At 42.5% G+C, this 18,455-nt stretch overlaps 1 protein-coding gene across 1 annotated transcript in view; it reads left to right on the plus strand.

The window, feature by feature from the left end:
• The window catches only part of Itga2 (integrin subunit alpha 2), a 95,308-nt gene that overhangs the window by 821 nt on the left and 76,032 nt on the right, over positions 1 to 18,455 (plus strand). The gene's annotated exons all lie outside the window — the stretch shown is intronic.

Consider the following 18,455-nt stretch of genomic DNA (forward strand, 5'->3'; position numbering starts at 1 on the left):
CCTCCCTCCCATTTTCCCCTTACTCCCCTCCCCTATGACTGTGCCTGAGGGGGACCTCTTCCCCCTTTATATGCTCATTCTTTTGTCAGGAAGGAGCGCTAGTGTTTCTTTCCATAAGAGGCAGAAAAGCCAACTGCCTACCTCTTAAATACTAGGCAGAGAGGAGCTCTTGCTTCCCTCCAGCCTTCCTCCTATTGTTGTAATGCCTTCCTTCAGGGAAAGTAAACTCAGGCCGGTTTCTTGATCTTAGACATGGCAACCGGATCAGTGGAGGCCTGAGCTAGGCTGCCTGGCTGGGCTTCCTTTGCCCTAACTGAGGAAGCTAGGTGGGGAGGTGGGCTGCTGATAGACTCAGGAGAACTTTCCATCTTTATTTTATCTACGGCCTGGCCATGCCTAAAATGTAGGATTTTAAGGTACTCGAGGTGAGATTGGGTTTACAAAGAAAAAAAGCATTCCCTAAACTTGGCTTCTCAGAGGTTGATCTTTCTGTAAAGTGGAGAAAATCTAGTCCAGGTTAGCCTTATGGAATTTTCTGTATGTCTGAGAGAAGTGAAAAGTAGGGCGGCTGTCCCGACTCTCTAGCAGATGTAGGGCATGGTCAAGTGTTGGGATGCTAACCTGTTCTGTCCTAGGGACACATGGTTGATTTGAGGGGCCATCAGCTCTAAGCTAGGGGTTTAAGAGTGTTGGATCGGATTCTGAAATTCAGACTCTGGAACTCTCCTAAGAGGCACTAGAAACACAAACCCAGGCTTTCCGTCTCTTTTTAATTGCTGGTATTATTAAAAGGAGCCATGGAAGCACAACGTAATTTTCCAGTCTTTGAAATGTTGAGGCTTGTTCTGGGAGGAGACGTAAGAAGAGCCTTGGAGGAATGTGTTGCCGGAAGGCATAGAGTCAGGTACCCAGGTTTTCTTCTGTAGTTAATAAGGATGACTCAAAGTCAGCAAGCAGACAGGATTCATATGGCATCTGTAAAGATTACTCCAGGTTATTTATTTCTCTGCTCCTGGTTTAATTATTTGTATGTTCAAGGAGCACATTTTCTCTTGCTTTTTAAATCATCTAACTAAATAAAATCATACAATAAAGTTTTGTCATTTGAGAGAGCGATGAAGATTCTTAGGCACGTAGCATAATTGCCAATGCCTTGAGTGGCTGAGGTTAACATTCAGCTGAAAGCCCTTGGTCAATAGAACCTTGAAATTTTATTTTACCCTACCTGTATGAACCTTTTGAACTTAGCACTAAACAGACAAATATACTATTCTTTAAATCACAGGCATCCACAACTGTAATGCAAATACATATGAAAGTTAAACACATAAAAGCCTGCGCGGACACGTGTTTCTGCCGCCTACGTTCTCTGAGCACACAGGCAGACTGCATCAGAAGCAAATTCATCCTGGATCTCATATTAACACTTAGATTCAAATTTGTTTTCCACAATCCTCCTCACAAGCGGATAAAAGGAACATGTACTCAACTCTGCTCCATAGTCACCACTTTGCATTATTCATGGGCAGGATGAGGGTGGAAAAGAGACACCAGGAGACACTTACATAACCTGTAAGTAAGTGTGCATGCAGAGACCAACAGCAGCCTTAACATGAATGAAGTCACACGCTCTCTAGTGGCCTCATGGGCCAAGGAAGTCCCTGTGTGGATTCCAAATCACATCACTTCTTAACTGCTCTCTGAGATGTCAGCCTTCTCCCTCGTATTACTGTCCTGCATCTGAAAAATTTTCAATGGATTCCTCTCATGGTAAGACGTCTTCTTTTCAATCTTTGATTTCCTCCTAAAACACCCTCTACCCCTGATTTTTGTTTTCTCTCTCATTTTCCTCTCTTCTCCTTCCCCTCCCTTCCCCTCCCCTCCTCTCTCCTCTCCTTTCCTCTCCTCTCTTTTCTCTCTCTTCCCCTTCCATCCCCTCCCCTCTCCTCCCTCCTCCCCTCCCCTTCCTTCCCCTTCCCTCTCCTCTCCTTTACTCTCTTTTCCTTTCTCTCCCCTCCCCTCCCCTCCCCTCCCGTCTCCTCCCCTCCCCTCCCCTCTCCTCCCCTCTCCTCTCTTCTTCTACTTCATCTCTCCCTCAGAGGTTCATCTTCTACTCATTGCTACATAGTGTTTTCGGAACTCTGTCCTGGGTCTCCCTCTTCACTCTAAACTCTGGAATGGAAAGGTTCTCCTGGTCCCAGCCCCTTCTCTACGGCAGGATGTCTAGCCCCGCTTACCTATTAATATGCCAGAGCCACCATTTTTCTAAGCTGAACTCACCACCTGCCGTCCAGGATTTCCCCTTTACAGTCCACTGTGCCTTGAAGGCAGTGTGCCACGCAAGTAGGGAGGCTGGGGATGTGTCCTCCACGTGTCCAGCCTCACAATCACACTGTAAGGTTCTGCTGGGTGTTTTATTTCCTCCTACCAATCTATGCAACTTCCGCCACCACTCAGTTCAAGCCCTCATGTTCTTGCGCCCAAGCACTTGTGACTTTTGAAACTGCCTTTCCCCGTTTTGTTTCTTGTCCTTCCAGTTTTACTGTTCTCATCGATACCTTTATGAAACACTTATCTGTGCCCATCAATGCACACCCTGACTTCAAACACTTGGTGTTTCCCGCCACATCTAACATAGGGTAAAGTCCAAATTTCTTGGCATTCATAAAGATCCTCTACCATCTGACTGCAGTTTCCCTACCCAACCATTTTTTTCTTTACTTTCCAATTCTATATATAAGTACACAGAAGTACTCTACCCATGTACCCAATGTACACATTTCAAACCTTACAAATACACCTTCATGTGCCATTCTATGTGCGAATACAATGGCCATACCCAACATGTATTTCCCAGATTATATTCCCTTGACCTTCACTACACCGTTGCTTTTCTCCTTATCCTCTCCTCTCTTTGCATCCAACCCTTCTCCAATCTTGGAAGAGACAACCCCAAACACAATTATAAAGTAGGGCAGTTTTCTTCTATAGAACAAAAAGAAAGAAAAAGAAAAGAAAAGAAAAGCAAGCAAGCAAGCACGGAGTAATCTCTAATCTAGACTGCTCTCTATTTCAGTCTCTCAATGGCTCTGAGTCGCCCTTACCCTCAATTTCTTTAAAAATATTTTTTTTAAATAAAAATTTTAAACTGAGTTAGGCTTTATATAGCTGAGAATTGTAGTGTGTTCCAGGGGCATAATAAACATCACATTTGCATCCAGTTAGCAAGCAGTACTAAACAAAATGCTGAGCTTAAAGAAGGAAATACCACCATGTTGCTAAAAGCCCCCAAAGAAAAAAGGAGTCATCAGCGTTCTGAGCCTCCGCGGAGGACTGTGGAGGCCACTGGGGTCCAGTCTGTTAGTGTCCCTGGATGGATGCAGCATTGCGGCAAGACAGGCAGAAAGTGTTCTAGAAGGAGGACCCGAGTTTATTTCCTAAGTCAGAGAGGAACGCACACAAAAATAAATGTGAGTCACCACACAGAGAAGAGAAGCTCATGGTGTTAACAGAGATGAAAGGTCAGTGGTCACCCAGCCTGAAGGCTTCCAACTTGGGCAGATCCAGAGTGTTATCCGGAGGATGAAGGAAGGCTCAGAGGTACTGAGCAAGGAAGTGATATGCTCAGAATGTCTCACTGCCATGTCACTGTAGTGGCCAGGAAGGCAGAGGGATAGAGAGCAGAGAGAAGGTACCAAACACATCTGGGGGAGAACCAGTTTCAGTGTTCATTTTCTACACCAGGAGAGAGACAATGGTAAAAACTTCAGAGAGTAGCAACAGGGAAAGAAAGTAAAGTAAAATTTAAATGCCATGAAGAAGACGAGATAGAATTTGGCAATAAACTTAATTTTGCCACAGGAGGGGGGAGTTAAAGATGGTGTTTAGATTTATGATATATGAAACACAATGTATAGTAATTCCTTGAGGCAAGTGGTGCTAGAAGTGGCAAGTTGTAGGGAAGAGATGATCCTTTTGGAGAGGTTGACTTAGAGGCACCCCGGGGTACCCTCTAGCTAAGCCAAGTGTCTGACATATGGAGAGAGATGGGAGGAATCCTACCTGGGGACACCTGAACACATGGCGTTGATGAGTCTGTCAAAGAAACAGGAGGACGTCTCGAGCCACAAGTTGGGCACTACCTTAGAGGGTCAGAATAGGAGCCCATGGTGTGGGGAGACGGAGAGGATGACAATTGGAAATGTTGCAAGAAGTTTGTAGGAAGTGAGGCATCACAGAAGCACTTGGAGAAGGGAAAAGAGAAACTGTGCAGAAGTCAAGTGAGGGTGCTGCGTGGCTAACGGAAGTCCCTGTGGAGTGAGCAAGTGAAGTGAGGTCATGTAGACAGTGAGGGACACGTGGTAGGAAAACTGGGGAGAGAGCACAGAGAGGGGAAGGCCAGAGAAGTTGCTTTAAGCATCTAAACCAGAGGTTCCCAACCTTCCGAATGCTGTGACCTTTTAATACAGTGCCTCATAAAATGATCTTCATTGCAAACTTCTTAGGGTCTCTCTGTGTAGCCTTGACTGTCCTTTGTAGACCATGCTGGCCTCGAACTCACATCGATCCACCTGTCTCTGCCTCCCTAGGGCTGGGATTACAGGCCTGTCACTACTGCCCGGCCACTGCTACTTCTTAACTGTAACTTTGCTACTGTAGTGAGCAGTGATGTAAATACTTTTGTGAATAGGAGTTTGCCAAAAGGGCTGAGAACTGCTCACCTAAACAAAGATGAAACATTTCTGTGTAACTTATGATAGTCAGTTCTCCAAACTTTCTATTGATAATCCTGCATGGTGAATATATAATTTTTTTTTCCAGAATTGTGCTGTGGCATCTGTGGGTATCAGACATCCATAACCCAAGAGAGAAATGGGAAAACAGCTTTAGTATATGTGTAAAGGATCCTGGCGGTGGGGAGGGGGAAGCAATATTCTTCTTAATTGTGTGTGTGTTGTGTGTGTGTGCATGCACAAGTGTGTGTATGTTTGCTTATGTGGCTATGTGTGGAGGCAGGATGTCTATGTTGAGCGACTTCTGCTGTTGAGCTCCACCTTATTTATTTTGAAACAAGGTGTTTTCCTGAATCTGGAGCTTGCTCTTACATCTAGACTGGCTAGCCAGCAACCTTCCAGAAGCCACCTGTCTCTGTTCCCCCCATCCACCCAAGGGCTAGCCTTATAGATGCCTAACTTTCTTTACTCAGGTCCTGGGTTCCCAAAGTTAGGTCCTCGAGCTTATGAAGCAGGCTGAGCCCTTTACCCTGCCCTAGTCTTCATGCTGTTAGGGTGACAGCTAATATTTAAGGTTTTTATGTAGTCTGTGCCTGCTGACTCATGTACAGAAAAGCTGTGCTCACTATGCTGGACCCATTTAAACTGCATATAGGGCCAGCCTTTTCAGCTCACAGGCTACTGTGGCAGGCAATCATTTAAAATGTATTTGTAGTGTCTTCTGGAGATTGGTCTGGTTTCATTGTCCAAATAGTTAAAAGAAGACTGTAGCACTGTAGGCAAAGACTCCTGCCTCACCACTCTGTGCTCTCAACCTACAACTGAACTTTTTGCTTTTATTAGTTAAAAACGAACAGAGGCAGGTTTTTTTTGTTTGTTTTGTTTTGTTTTTACTACAAATTTCTGTATAAAAACGGGGCTGGTGTTTAAACACAGGAAGGCGAATAAGAGCACGTTAGGCCTGAACTGCCAGAGACTGAAATGATTTCATTGTTTGTTAGAAAGCAAGAGGAAAGCCACTGCCCCAATGGCCACTGTGGACACTGGCAGCTGTCAGTCATGGAAAGGTGGACTTTGTCTGTCTTTGTGTGGGGCCTAAGCTCATTTCCGTGGGTACCATGTCGCTGTGCAGACGGAACACAGGCTGAAGTCTGGCCAGGGAGGCCACACAGCTCTGCTCCGATGGTTTTTGAGTCACATTCAGTTCTTTTAGCCCATAATTTCTTGGAAGTTTGGTGGAGTGATGTTTTGGATTTTTATAACACTTTCTAAATCTCATTGTGAAGGCCGGGTGCATGAAGCAGACAAGCACTGATTTTCTAGGTATTAATTAATGTAGTTCCCTGGCAGAGAGGGAGGCAAAAGAAAAGCTTCAGAAATTATAAGCAATTAGTAACAATTCTATAATAATGAAAATTATAAGACTTATGTAGTTTTTTCTTTCTGTTTTAAATTTTATTTTATTTTTATTGGTAGTGTGTCTATGTGAGGGTGTTGGATCCTGGAGTTACCAATAGCTGTGAGCTGCCGTGTGGGTGCTGGGAACTGAACTTGGGTCCACTGGACAAGCAGTTAGTACTCTTAACCATCTGTCCAGCCCCAATATTCTTTTCTATTGGAATAAAAATGTAATATATAGTTCTAATGAAAATGTAACACAGGATTGAAAACTATCTATGAAAATACCATAGTAAGTAAGAAATTCCTTCATTGCTACAATGCTTAATATTTGCCCCCAAATAATCAGGTTGTAATAGTATCATTGTAATATTATTATTTCTGGTTATTATTTGAAAGAGGGTTGAGGATTTGTCATGCTTTTAGTGTGATAAAGTGTCAATGCAAACCCTATAATTTGGTTGTTGCTGTTGTTGTTTTTGGTTTGTGGCCTTGTGTTCGGATATCCTCAAGCTCTAAAATCCTGTTTTGCAAATCATTTTATTGTGTTTCGCTGAAGTACCTGCTTCTCAGGAAGCAAACCCATCCCCTGTGCAATTTAGTGTCACTTCTCACTTGGACCCTCTAGAGGCTGTCACCTGCCATTTCCCTGTTTGCTCTGATAGACCCTGAGCTCTAACAGGACAGACCTCTACCTCCTTCCTCATCTGCATCAAGGATGCTTTGTTAATATCGTTTAAATTATGTTTATATTTATTCATTTACTGGAGGTGGATGCCATGGCACACAGGGCAGACACCCACCCACCATGTGGGTTCTGAGTGTGGAACTCAGGTGGCCGGGCTTGGCACCCAGTGTCTTAACCTGCTGAGTACTCCCGCAGGAGTATTGAAGACTATCTTCTACTCGGTGGATTTCTGTCTCTTAATGATGTGTACCAATGACAATCTTATTGTGAAGTGTAGTGGAACTTAGATTTTTGTGCTTGGCTGCTTGTGCTCACTTTAAATATAACGTCAAGGAAGGTTTCCTAATTCAACGTGGTAGAGATTTCATCCTGCATTCCCTAAAGCACCATTCATCTGGTGTTTTCACCTAGGCCTACATTTTCCTGTAGCGGATATTTGTGTGGATGGTGAGTTGGAAGTTAAAAACCATAGGAGCAGCCAGTGATCTTGCAGCCTTCGCTCATCCTGTAGTCCCTTCTTTATCTCAGGTCGTGTGGATACTTTCTTCCAGCCCTGGCTTCTCCACGGTGTTCCAAGAGCACTCTGTCTTAATCAGAGCAGAGCCTTTACTCCAACAGGACACCGTCCCTTTCCGCTTCTTCTTCAGGAGTCTTGGACTGTTTCAATAAATTGTATCTGTTCCACCTAGGAGGCCAATAACTGACACAAAGAGACTGAAATGTAATTCAAAGCTGCAAGCTCTATACCTGGCAGAATCTAAACTGCTACTTTTTAAACATCCACTCAAGACACTCCTCCACATTGGACTTGGCCTTTTAGTATATACTTTGGAATTAGATTGTTAATACCAGTGGGTTTTTTTTTTTAATTTTAAGATGTCTTGAATATGTAACTGCATTGAGTCCATAAATTAATTTTTGGATAACTGACGTATTTCCAATAATGAGTTCTCCAGCCCACCATTCTGGCAAATTCCTCACTCACTTGGATCTGTCACTCTTTCAGTAGGATTTCTAGTTTTATGTACAGACTACTCGTGTAGCATATGTTAGACTTTTGTGAAGAATGTGATTCTTGTAATATTATTATAAGCAATAATTTATTAAAATAGTTTTATATGTGAAATCAGGGTTTTGATATACTGAAATGCAATTTCTGTATCATTATTTCATGGGTCTGAAAAAACGGGTTCTATCCCAAGGTTTGACAGGTTTGGAGGAGAACCTACTCCTGAGAGAGTTGTTTCCTAACCTCCAAACATATGCCATGATGTGTGACACACACACACAGGCGCGCACACACACACACACACACACACACACACACACACACACACACACACCCCACGGTTATTAGTTATTTTATTCCTTAGTTCTAATATTTCTTAATCTTCTTTAGTTTTAGTTGTTAATTATCATATCTGATATGCATTATTTCTTTCCCAAAGGTTTTGGTTTGGATGATTTGTTGGTTTGATATATTGGGGGTTTTGCCTTGTGTTGTTTTTTATCCTTTTTAATCCTCTCTTACCATACTGAGCTAAACAGGACCTCCAGTATAGTAACAAATACTGTGTTGAATATTGAAAAGAAAAGCCAAGAGGAGACTCCTTCTTATGAACAGACCTCAGCATCTCAGTGCTCAGTGTGGTGTTTACTGTTGGCCATTGAAAGACATGCTCTCATCATATGATTCTCCTTCCCTGTTACTTTTCCAAGACAGTTTTTAATATTGAAAATGATTTAACTTTTATAAGTATTTTTCTGCATGTTGATGATAATGTAAATTTTCTTCTATAATCCATTAACATGGCAAATTACCTTGATTGCTTTTCAAATATGATGAAAGCATTGTATTAGTGGACTGTCCCCAGTCTGATTAACATTCGTAATGGGTTGTTGGATTATTTGATTTTTATGCACTCTTCCTTTGGATTTTGATGTCAAGACTGAGCTATTGTCATAAAATGGAAACCATTTCCTCGTTTTTTAATCTCTCAAAAAATTCTGTGTAGGACTGGAGATGGCTCAAAGGTTAAGAGCACTGGCTGCTCTTCAAGAGGCCCCGAATTCAATTCCCAGCAACCACACGGTGACTCCCAACCATCTATAATGAGGTCTAATGCCCTTTTCTGGAGTTCAGGCATAACACTGTATATGTAATAACTAAATACATCTTTTTAAAAAATCTGATCTCACAAGCTGACTCTCATACATGCTACACAAGTTCCATCCCCAGCACACATGGAAAACCAGATATAGCAGCTTGCATCTGTAATTTCAGCACTCCTATTGAGAAACTGTAGGTAGAAATAAGAAGCTTTCAAGCCAGCTAGCCTGAAGTACCGAGAGCAACAGAAGCAACAAGATTAATCCTGCCTGGGCGGGGCGGGGGGGAGGGGGGCAGAGAAAACCAACTCCTAAATATTGTCCTCTAACTATGATGCTCTCACCCTCACACGTGCATGCAGGCACACATGGGCATGTGCACATGCTCAATAGTTTTTTTAAAGCTTGTGTAAAATTAGCTCTCATTCTATCATATTGTTTTAAAAGTATTTCTCTGTTTCTGTCTCTGTGTCTCTGTCTGTCTGTCTCTGTGTGTGTGTATATGTATGTGTGTATGTGTGTATATGTATGTGTGTGTATGTGTGTTTGTGTGTGTGTATACGCTGAGGCCAGAGAGTGTTGTACCCCCTTGGGCTAGGGTTGTGATCCACCCTATATGGTGGGAACTGAGTTTAGGTACTCTGGAAGAGCCGCAGATGTTCCTCACTGCTGAGCCATGCCGCAAGCTTCTGTTGAATATTCTTGATAGAAAGCTCTGGGGAAAATAGTTTCTCTTTACATTTTTTTTTTTTTTACTGTGAAAGTTTCAATAATAGCTTAGATATCTGAATTAGTTCTAGAATGTTTAATAATTTATCTTTTTGTCCTATAATTTTTGTCTTTCCATTATGTCAGACTTTATTAACTAACAAATTCACAAATTGTGTCAGTTTTGTTGGCTGTAGTTTGCCAAATAGTCAGGATAGTCAGATATTGCCAAAGTGGATTTTTTAAAATTACTATTCCAACCTTAATTATTGACTTGAATGCTCAAATAAATCTATTAGTTACTTTTCTTTTGCTGTGACCAAACACCATGACCAAAGCAACTTACAGAAGAAAGAGTTTGTTGCAGGATTATAGTTTCAGACAACAAGTCTATGACCATCACAGCAGCAGGCAGGCAAGCATGGTAAGACAGCAGTAGCTGAGAGCCTACATCTTCTTCCACAAACACAAAGTGGAGAGAGAGAGAGAGAGAGAGAGAGAGAGAGAGAGAGAGAGAATTGGGAATGACATGGGCTTTAAAACTTTGAAGCCCACCACCAGTGACACACCTCCTTCAATAAGACCACACCTGTGATCCTTCCCAAACAGTCCCACCAACTGGGGGCCAATCACTCAAATATATGAGCCTACGGGGGCCATTTGCATTCAAACCACCACAACATCTCATACTGCACAGTCAGTGTGTGTGTGTGTGTGTGTGTGTGTGTGTGTGTGTGTGTAAGTTACAGGGTTTAGATAAGATGCTTCATCAGAATTCAAGGCTGCCTTACAGGAGTCAGAGACAAAACACTGGTGGGCATGCGAACAGGATCTTCGCGGGAGGCTGGGTAGTGAACCCTTTGGAGAGATGCTGGAGGTGCTGCTGCAGACCCAACATGCAGGGTCACAGGGCTGAGTCAAGCGTTAGGACTGAGCTGAGCTGCAGAAGCAAGGTACAGGTCACAAAGTGAGTTGCAGGGCCAAATCCAAACACATGAGCATCTTGTCTTATATTTATAAGTTGTCCTTGTCTATAAACTTGTTCATTTAAAATGTCAATGGACGTGAAATGATTTTCATAAATAACCTCAGCTCTAATTCATGTAAGATCCATAGTGACAACTTATTGTCACCTCTGTTCTGGATGATTCTCACTGTAAGGCTATGAGATTCATAAATGCTGTTGAGAAAGAAACTTTCAGTTTCACTTATTATTTACCTGTCACATTTATGTCCATTTCAGTAATTTGGGGGTCTTATTTTCATACTTTTCCTTATTTTCCTCATGAAGTTTCTCAACCAGCATGCCTTAAAGTATTAAAATATTTCTTCACATGCATTTTTTGTTTCTCATTTTCCTTTCTTTCAGTCACACGTAAAATTGATGTTCCATTTCTCACAATTTGTATTTACAAATTTACCTAGTCACTAGGGCGTGTTTAAAATGACCTCTGTCATCTTCGGGGGGTTACATGTCAATACTCCCAAGGGATGCCTGAAACTATAGATATTATAACATTTTTATGTTCTGTTCTCACCTATACATACATGTATATGGTAGTTTTTATTTATAAATTAAACACAATTATGGTAGTATACACCTGCAATCCCCAACACAGGAAGATAGAGAATTATTAGTCACCCTAGTCTACATGATGTATTGAGACCATAATATCTTCTTTCAAGCAAAAAAGAAAATAGGCACAGAAAAATACTAATTTACGAACAGTACATAATAATAATAATAATAATAATAATAATAATAATAATAATAATAATAATAATGATAATAAAAGGACAATTATAAAAGTTCCATAACAAAGTTGTGTGAATACGGTCTCCCTCAAAAGCATACAGCGTCCCTGTACCTTTTCCTTTGCCATGATGCAATGCCCATGTGCTAAGTTGACGTGAGGTAGCTAACACAGACACTGTGATGTGGCATCAGCCTGCTGTGTAAGGAAGACCTGAGCACAATCTCTGTAAGACTGTGATAGACACAAGATGGCCAGTGAGTGGCTAACAGGCAAGTAGCTTGGATATGCTTGAGAGAGGGGTAGTTAATACTCCTGGAGCACAGAGGAGGAGAGCTCACCATCGGGCTGCTTAGGCTGGCATGCAAAGTAGGAATTATAAGTTGTTTCTAAAAATCCCCATTTTACTATTTGGATCATGGCTCATTGTGAGGATCTGAAACTGTGAAAGAGAAACTACAGAAGAAGGTGAGCTTCTATATTTAGAACCCCAAAATCAATGGTAGAGGTGCGTCTGTGGTAGGACAGGAACGTGGCAGCAGAACACGGGGTTTTCCCAATGCACATTTCCCCAACTGAGGTCAGCAGGGAAGTGAGCTGCTGTCTTGGTGTCTCAGCTTTGCTGGCCTACCCAAGTGTGCATATTCTAGTCACTGTTTCATATATATATATACATATATATATATATATATATACATATATATATATGGTTTTGTTGACTTTGTTGTTTTAGAGCTGCTCCCAGACACAGTGGTGAAGATTTAGTGAATACTTCTAAATCTGAAAGAGTCAATGCTATGACTTACGAGGAAAATCTGTGCATTAAGCAGTCTTCCTTCAGGCATGAGTCAATGTATCCTGCCTTCTCCTGGCCAGCTATTGTCCCATTGTTGGATATTTAGGTTACTTCCTGTGGGGTTTCCCTCACTCCTGCTGTATATAATGTAGCCATAAAGTCATGGCACAAGAATTTTTTCTCCTGTTTCCTTTTGGATGATTTCTTAAAGCAACATTGCAATTACAGACATGGTGTGTGTCTCTCTCTGTGTGTGTGTGTGTGTGTGTGTGTGTGTGTGTGTGTGTGTGTGTACGCACATGCACGTGTCTATGTGGTGTGCATGCATGTATGCGTGTCTATGTGTATCTATGTGGTATATGTGTGGTGAGTTGTGGTTGTGTGCATGCTGTGTCTATATGTGTATATGTGGTGTGTGTATATAGTTATGGGGGGTGTCTGTGGTGTGTCTATGGTAGGGCATGGAGGGGATAGGGTGTATCTATGTGTGTTCTTGAGTGTCTATATGGTAGTTTGTGTCAAAATTTTCATTGACTTTTTGTAATTATTCACAAGGAATCGCTGCTTCCAAGTTACACTTTTGGAAGTATATTTTGTGAAAAGTATCTGCAGACTCAGGTTAAAGAATTTAGAGCTAGGGTCATCTGATGTAGGCCCAAAAGAAATCTGAAAAGGTCATAGAATTCACTTCCTACCCCCTATTTTTACACCTGGAATTTGAAATGACTAAAGCCCAGGAGTCTAACACACAGTGTTCTGTATGTGTTTTCAAGATGTTCTCTGAAAATTTCCTGGACAAAACCTCCTTTTTGTCTTTTTTTTTTCTTTTGTCGCATACAGTCCCAACAGCTGTCACTTGAACAGGATGCTCAGCACTTCAATACGTTAGAACCCTTACGCAGGGAGGGAAGACATTCTGTTTGTCACAGCAGTTCACTATGGCCGAGTCTGCAGGCTGCACTGTTTACTTAGCACCATGCAAAGAGCCACCCAAAGCCAGTGTCTTAACAGGTCAACCACCAATTATTATGTCTCGTAGTTTATTAGGTTGGGACTTTAAGTGGTGTCCTGGCTGGGGACACTGCCATTTGCTTCTGTCAGAAAGCAGGTGGCTATCTCTTTCTGTGGGGCGTCCTTTGCTCTCCATAGCGCTGCACCTCCTGGGTAACCTGACTTCATGTGTGGTGACTTGTCTCAAAAAGGTACTATGAAAGGAGCTGGCGGTGCAGCGCACACTCTGCTCATGGAGAGGGCCTGATGTTCAGCTCCCAGCCACCACAGAGGGTGGCTCGCTGGCTCACAGCCACATCTGTCTCCAGATCCAAGGAGGCCCAACGCCTCTGACCTCCAAGGACACCTGCATTAATTTGCTTATACCTACACAGAGACACATTTATACACATGATTAAAAATAATAGAAAGTTTAAAGAGATGCTGCAGGCAACCCGGGACCTTCTGTCTTTGGCTTGGTAATCACATCACTGCACCTATTCATCCAAGCAATGAGCAAACTCCATTCTCCTCAGGGGAGGAGAATGAGACTCATGACCCGGTGGAAGAGTATCAGAATAGTCCACCACGGAAACTTAAACAACTTAATGCTGCTTACAAGCCCCCGCTCACTGTTTAGACTACAGTTCAGACACCAGCAAAGCCGACATCTGAGGCTTGGTAACTCTTCTAAGAGCGGGAGAGGGGGTGGGCATGCCTGGCCTCCACCCACCAGATAGAGCAGCCTTGGGGTGACAATCAAAAGTATGTCAGACATTCCCAAATGTCCCTTCAAGGGGAGCCACTGGAGAAAACAAGCCCGCACCGAGAGCATTTCCTGCTGGTGGCTACATAGAACAGTAATTGTGAAGAGCAGGTTACATGCCATCACTTTTCTAGGTACCTTTATGTAAATCGCGAGCAAATTGTTTTCTGCTTTGTTGGTTCCCAGGGAGGATCAAGTGTAATTGTTATAAATGAGAGGGAGTTTTGCGTATTATAAATCCATAGGCTGGTATTCATTCATTTTTCCTATCAACCAGTTACTTATGGTATCACGTTCCACTTGAGAGTGAGACACTGGGGAGCTGAAAAGGCCTGGGCAGGCGCTCCCTCTCAGATGCTAAGACTACGTATGCAACACTCTACCAGTGCATTTTTCTTTCTCCATGAGAGCCAAGCGCAGGCTTTGCCACTACATTCACAAGAAGTTGAAGGAGTCCTTTTCTGCATTTGGCTTGCATGCTTTTTAGTGTGCATCGTGTGTGCAAGCCAAGCATTACAGAGCTTCATTGTACGTGGCATGACCTCATCCCCAGAGGCCTGCAACTCAACCTAACAGCTTCTGGAGGAAGCAGGCACCTTCTATCTGCATCTGTAATCCTTTTTATCCTGAAGACAATGCTACTGAAAACCGGATTTCCTGTGGCTGTGTGTGTGTGTGTGTGTGTGTGTGTGTGTGTGTGTGTGTGTTTAGAAGATTCTATGTGACCTGTGACCATTTCTCGTAGCCATGTGTATTCTGGGTAATGATTTTGCTGCAGTTAGAGTTGAAACCTGTTTGCGTCATTCCATAGCAGGGTCTGCATGACCCACTTCCTGTCACTGCGGCTTCCTGGGAGGGCCCATGGACTAACTCTATTTTCTTGGGTTTTATGGTATGCTTTTTCTGTGTATCAGCAAAGTGCAGCCACACTGGCATACAGCTACTCATGATGCAGCAGATTTGGAAGAGTAAACGGGAATTTGTTCTGGATACGCTGTTCTGTGTGTGGCCAGAGTGACTGTGTTCTAGTAAGTGGTATGCTTTGTGAAATTCCCCCCAAGAAGTGTGTGCTACCTCAGCCATGTGCAATGATCCTAAGAGTAAACACAGAGGGAAACTGGCTTTTCCTCTGTGCCCATCACAGGTCAGGCACTTGGTTGAGAGTTTCTCTCATGCGTTATGTGATGTTCAGGAAGCACATGGGAAGCGCATGTGTTGACCCATTTCAGGGTGAGAAGGCAGCAGCTGCCATAGACTGAGAAGCTTGGCCATAAGCCTGCTCAAACCCCACAGACCAAGCTTTTAGACACCATGACACACTATTTCCCTTGCTCCATTACTGGATAATTTTTTTCACATAAAAAAATAAATAACTTTTGTCTTTGGCGTAATTCTGCCATCCTACTTTCAAATGTGAACAATCTTCTTTTTAGGGTTCTCCTGCAACTACATAAGAAGAAAAGTTAGCTGTTCCATAGCAAGGGTTTTCTCTCTTTCTTCTTTATTTTTCCTAAATTTTAATTTATTCACTTTACATCCCAATTTTACCCCATCCTGGTCCCACTTACCATCCTTCATCCCCCCTCCCCCTAATCCTCAGAAAAGGGGAGCCCTCCTCCCCTATTATCTTACCCAAGCCTATCAAGTCTCATCAGGACTGCCTGTATCCTCTTCCTCTGTGGCCTGGCAAGGCGGCCCCACCAGGGGGAAGTGACCCACGAGTGGACACCAGAGTCCATGTCAGAAACAGTCCCTACTCCCCATATTATGGGACCCACAAGGAGACTGTGCTGCCTATCAATAACATCTGAGAAGGGGGTCTAGATCCTCACCATGCACAGTCCTTGGTCAGTGCATCAGTCTCTGCAGACCCCCTTGGGCCAAGATTTTTTGGCTCTATTAGTCTTCTTGTGTAGTTCCTGTCCTCTCCAGGTCCTTCTATCCCCCAACTCGTCCATAAGACTCCCTGCGCTCCACCCCAAAGTTTGGCTGTGAGTCTCAGCATGTTTCACTGTGGTTTTCAACCTGTGGGTTGCTACCCCTTTGGGGGGGGTCAAAGGTCAGGGATTTACTTTAGCAAGATTACAGTTATGAAGAAGCAACAATGTAATTTTATGGTTGAGGGTCAGCACATGATGAGGGACTGTATTAAAGAGTCACAGCATTAGGAAGGGTGAGGACCACTATTCTATAGATTTCTAAATAGAAAATAAACTATGTGTATTTGTATATACTATGTATGTACAGTATATACTTTTAATGCATGCATTTATGACTTGAATTTATACAGAATAATGTGTAACGTGTAGCCATTCATGTATCTACTAATCTGTCTCTATAAGCCACCTTGCATACCAGCCCTTGCTTTGAACCAGACAGAACACTGAGTCATTTCTTGGTTAAACATGTCTTTGTTGCTCACCCACTATTACATAAGCAACTTATTGTTCAGAGGAAAGGCAAAGTAATTGGTTTTTTGTTCATTCAACAGTTACTACTGATAGCCACTGCTCTAAGTATGGGACTGTACGGCAGCTAGTAATTAAGTATGGTCCTTACTCTTAGAGACATGGAAGGCTAAGTGTAAACGAAGCATGTGATCTTGTTTTAGGGACAGGCCCTGTCCCACACACTCACACAGGCTGATATTTTTATTAAATATGAAAATGTTAAACTACTGTCTCTCTTCAAACATATTTCAACAGCAGAAACATCAAACACAAGCCAATGATTAAGTTTTGGAATTCAGAATTCTGGATTAATTCCTATAAAAGAAAACATAAGATGCCTTGAAATGCCCTAACTACTATACAATTGGGAAACAATTCCAGACTTTTACATGACATTAAAAACAAAATTTGCTGAGGAATGGGGCATACTTGAATGGTATAATTTTACCATGCTAAAAAAAGAAAAAAAAAAAAAAAAAAAAAAAAAAAAAAAAAAGAAATGAATCAGGATGTTGCCTTTAGAAAATTATTTTATAAAACTGTCATTTGAAGAGGTGATAAAAAAAATGTACAGCCACAAACTGCAGGAAAAAGATTACTGTAGACCTGTTTAGGAAATTATGATTTTATTGACGGTTTTTAAAAAAGATTCCTAGGGTTGTTTTTGTCACTCCAAATAAATATTTTATCTCTACATTTTCTAGAAAAATTATTTTGTTTATTGAAGAACTTTCCTCAAATTTTGGAAGCTTTAACCCCTGCAAAACATTGTGTCTCCCCTTACACCTTTTAATGGATTAGGCAGACACTAAAGCATATGACACAGAAATTCTACTAGATTATGAATAAAAATAAATAAAACATAAAGAAGAAGACGGAGAATGCTGGGTGGAAATGGGGCATTATGTTGTGGATAGATTCTGTGTTGCTTATATTATGGTATGAGAATTGCCATCAGCTGTGCTGATGTCAAAGAGTGTGTGCTTTTCTGAGTTTCTGAGGCACCAAAGTCTGGACATGGCTCCACTGGGGCCTTTTCAGACTCTTGTAGAAGGCAGGTTTGACTGCCTGCCTGACAAATTACTTTTCAGTTCCTCACATGACATCTGCTTCTGTTTTCTTTATTAATCTTTACATGTATAAAGCTGAGGGTCCTACCTTCACTTAAAGGCACGTGTGTCAGGAGGTGGGGACACTATAGTTTGTCCACCATGGTGCTAGGGGAAGAATCTTTGAGAGGTTGATGTGTGAGAGTAGCTGAGGGGCAGTGCAAGTGAATACATGGCTTTTTTTCGGGGGGGGGGAGGGGAGTGAAGCTCACAGAAAACAAAGGGACAGATTAGATCGGATGTGTGGTGGGGGAGGGAGTGTCAGGCTGTCAGCTGTGTGAGCTCTAGGTGAGTGAGGAGAGAGGTCCTAGAGCAGTGGTCCTCAACCTGTGGGCTGCAATGCCTTTGCAGTCAAATGACCCTTTCACAGTGGCCACCTAAAACCATTGGAAAGCACAGATATTTAAAATTCTATTCATAACAGCAGCAAAATTACAGTTATGAAGTATCAACAAAAATAAAATGTTATGGTTTGGGGCTCATCACAACTAGCATGAGGAATTGTTTAAAGTGCCGTGGCCTTAGGAACGCTGAGGACCACAGTCCTAGTGGTAGAGGATGTCTGAACATGAAGCTGAGGACCGAACCCCTTCCCGAGATGCAGCTGGAGAGGACTGGGGCTTATCAAGGAGACACTAAAAGGACAAGTGAAGGATGGCTCAGGTGACCAGGAAAGACTGCATGCAAAGTGTGGTCTCAACAAGGATCACACCCACAGGCATGTGAGGGTGGACAGAGAGAGTAGACTGAGAGAGTGGACAGAGAGAGTGGACAGAGAGAGTGGACCGAGAGATCTATGAGCAGCAGAAACTGGGAGAGGAAGAGCTGGCTTCCCAGGGAAGAGTGCACCAATCGATGCCCAGTGCCAAAGTCACTCCTGAGAGCATATACACGAGTAACATTACATAGACTGAAAGGATATAATTAGGAATAGGTATGTACACACACACACAC

The sequence above is a fragment of the Acomys russatus genome, chromosome 30 (assembly GCF_903995435.1).
Source record: "Acomys russatus chromosome 30, mAcoRus1.1, whole genome shotgun sequence".
In the NCBI taxonomy this organism is placed as follows: domain Eukaryota; kingdom Metazoa; phylum Chordata; class Mammalia; order Rodentia; family Muridae; genus Acomys; species Acomys russatus.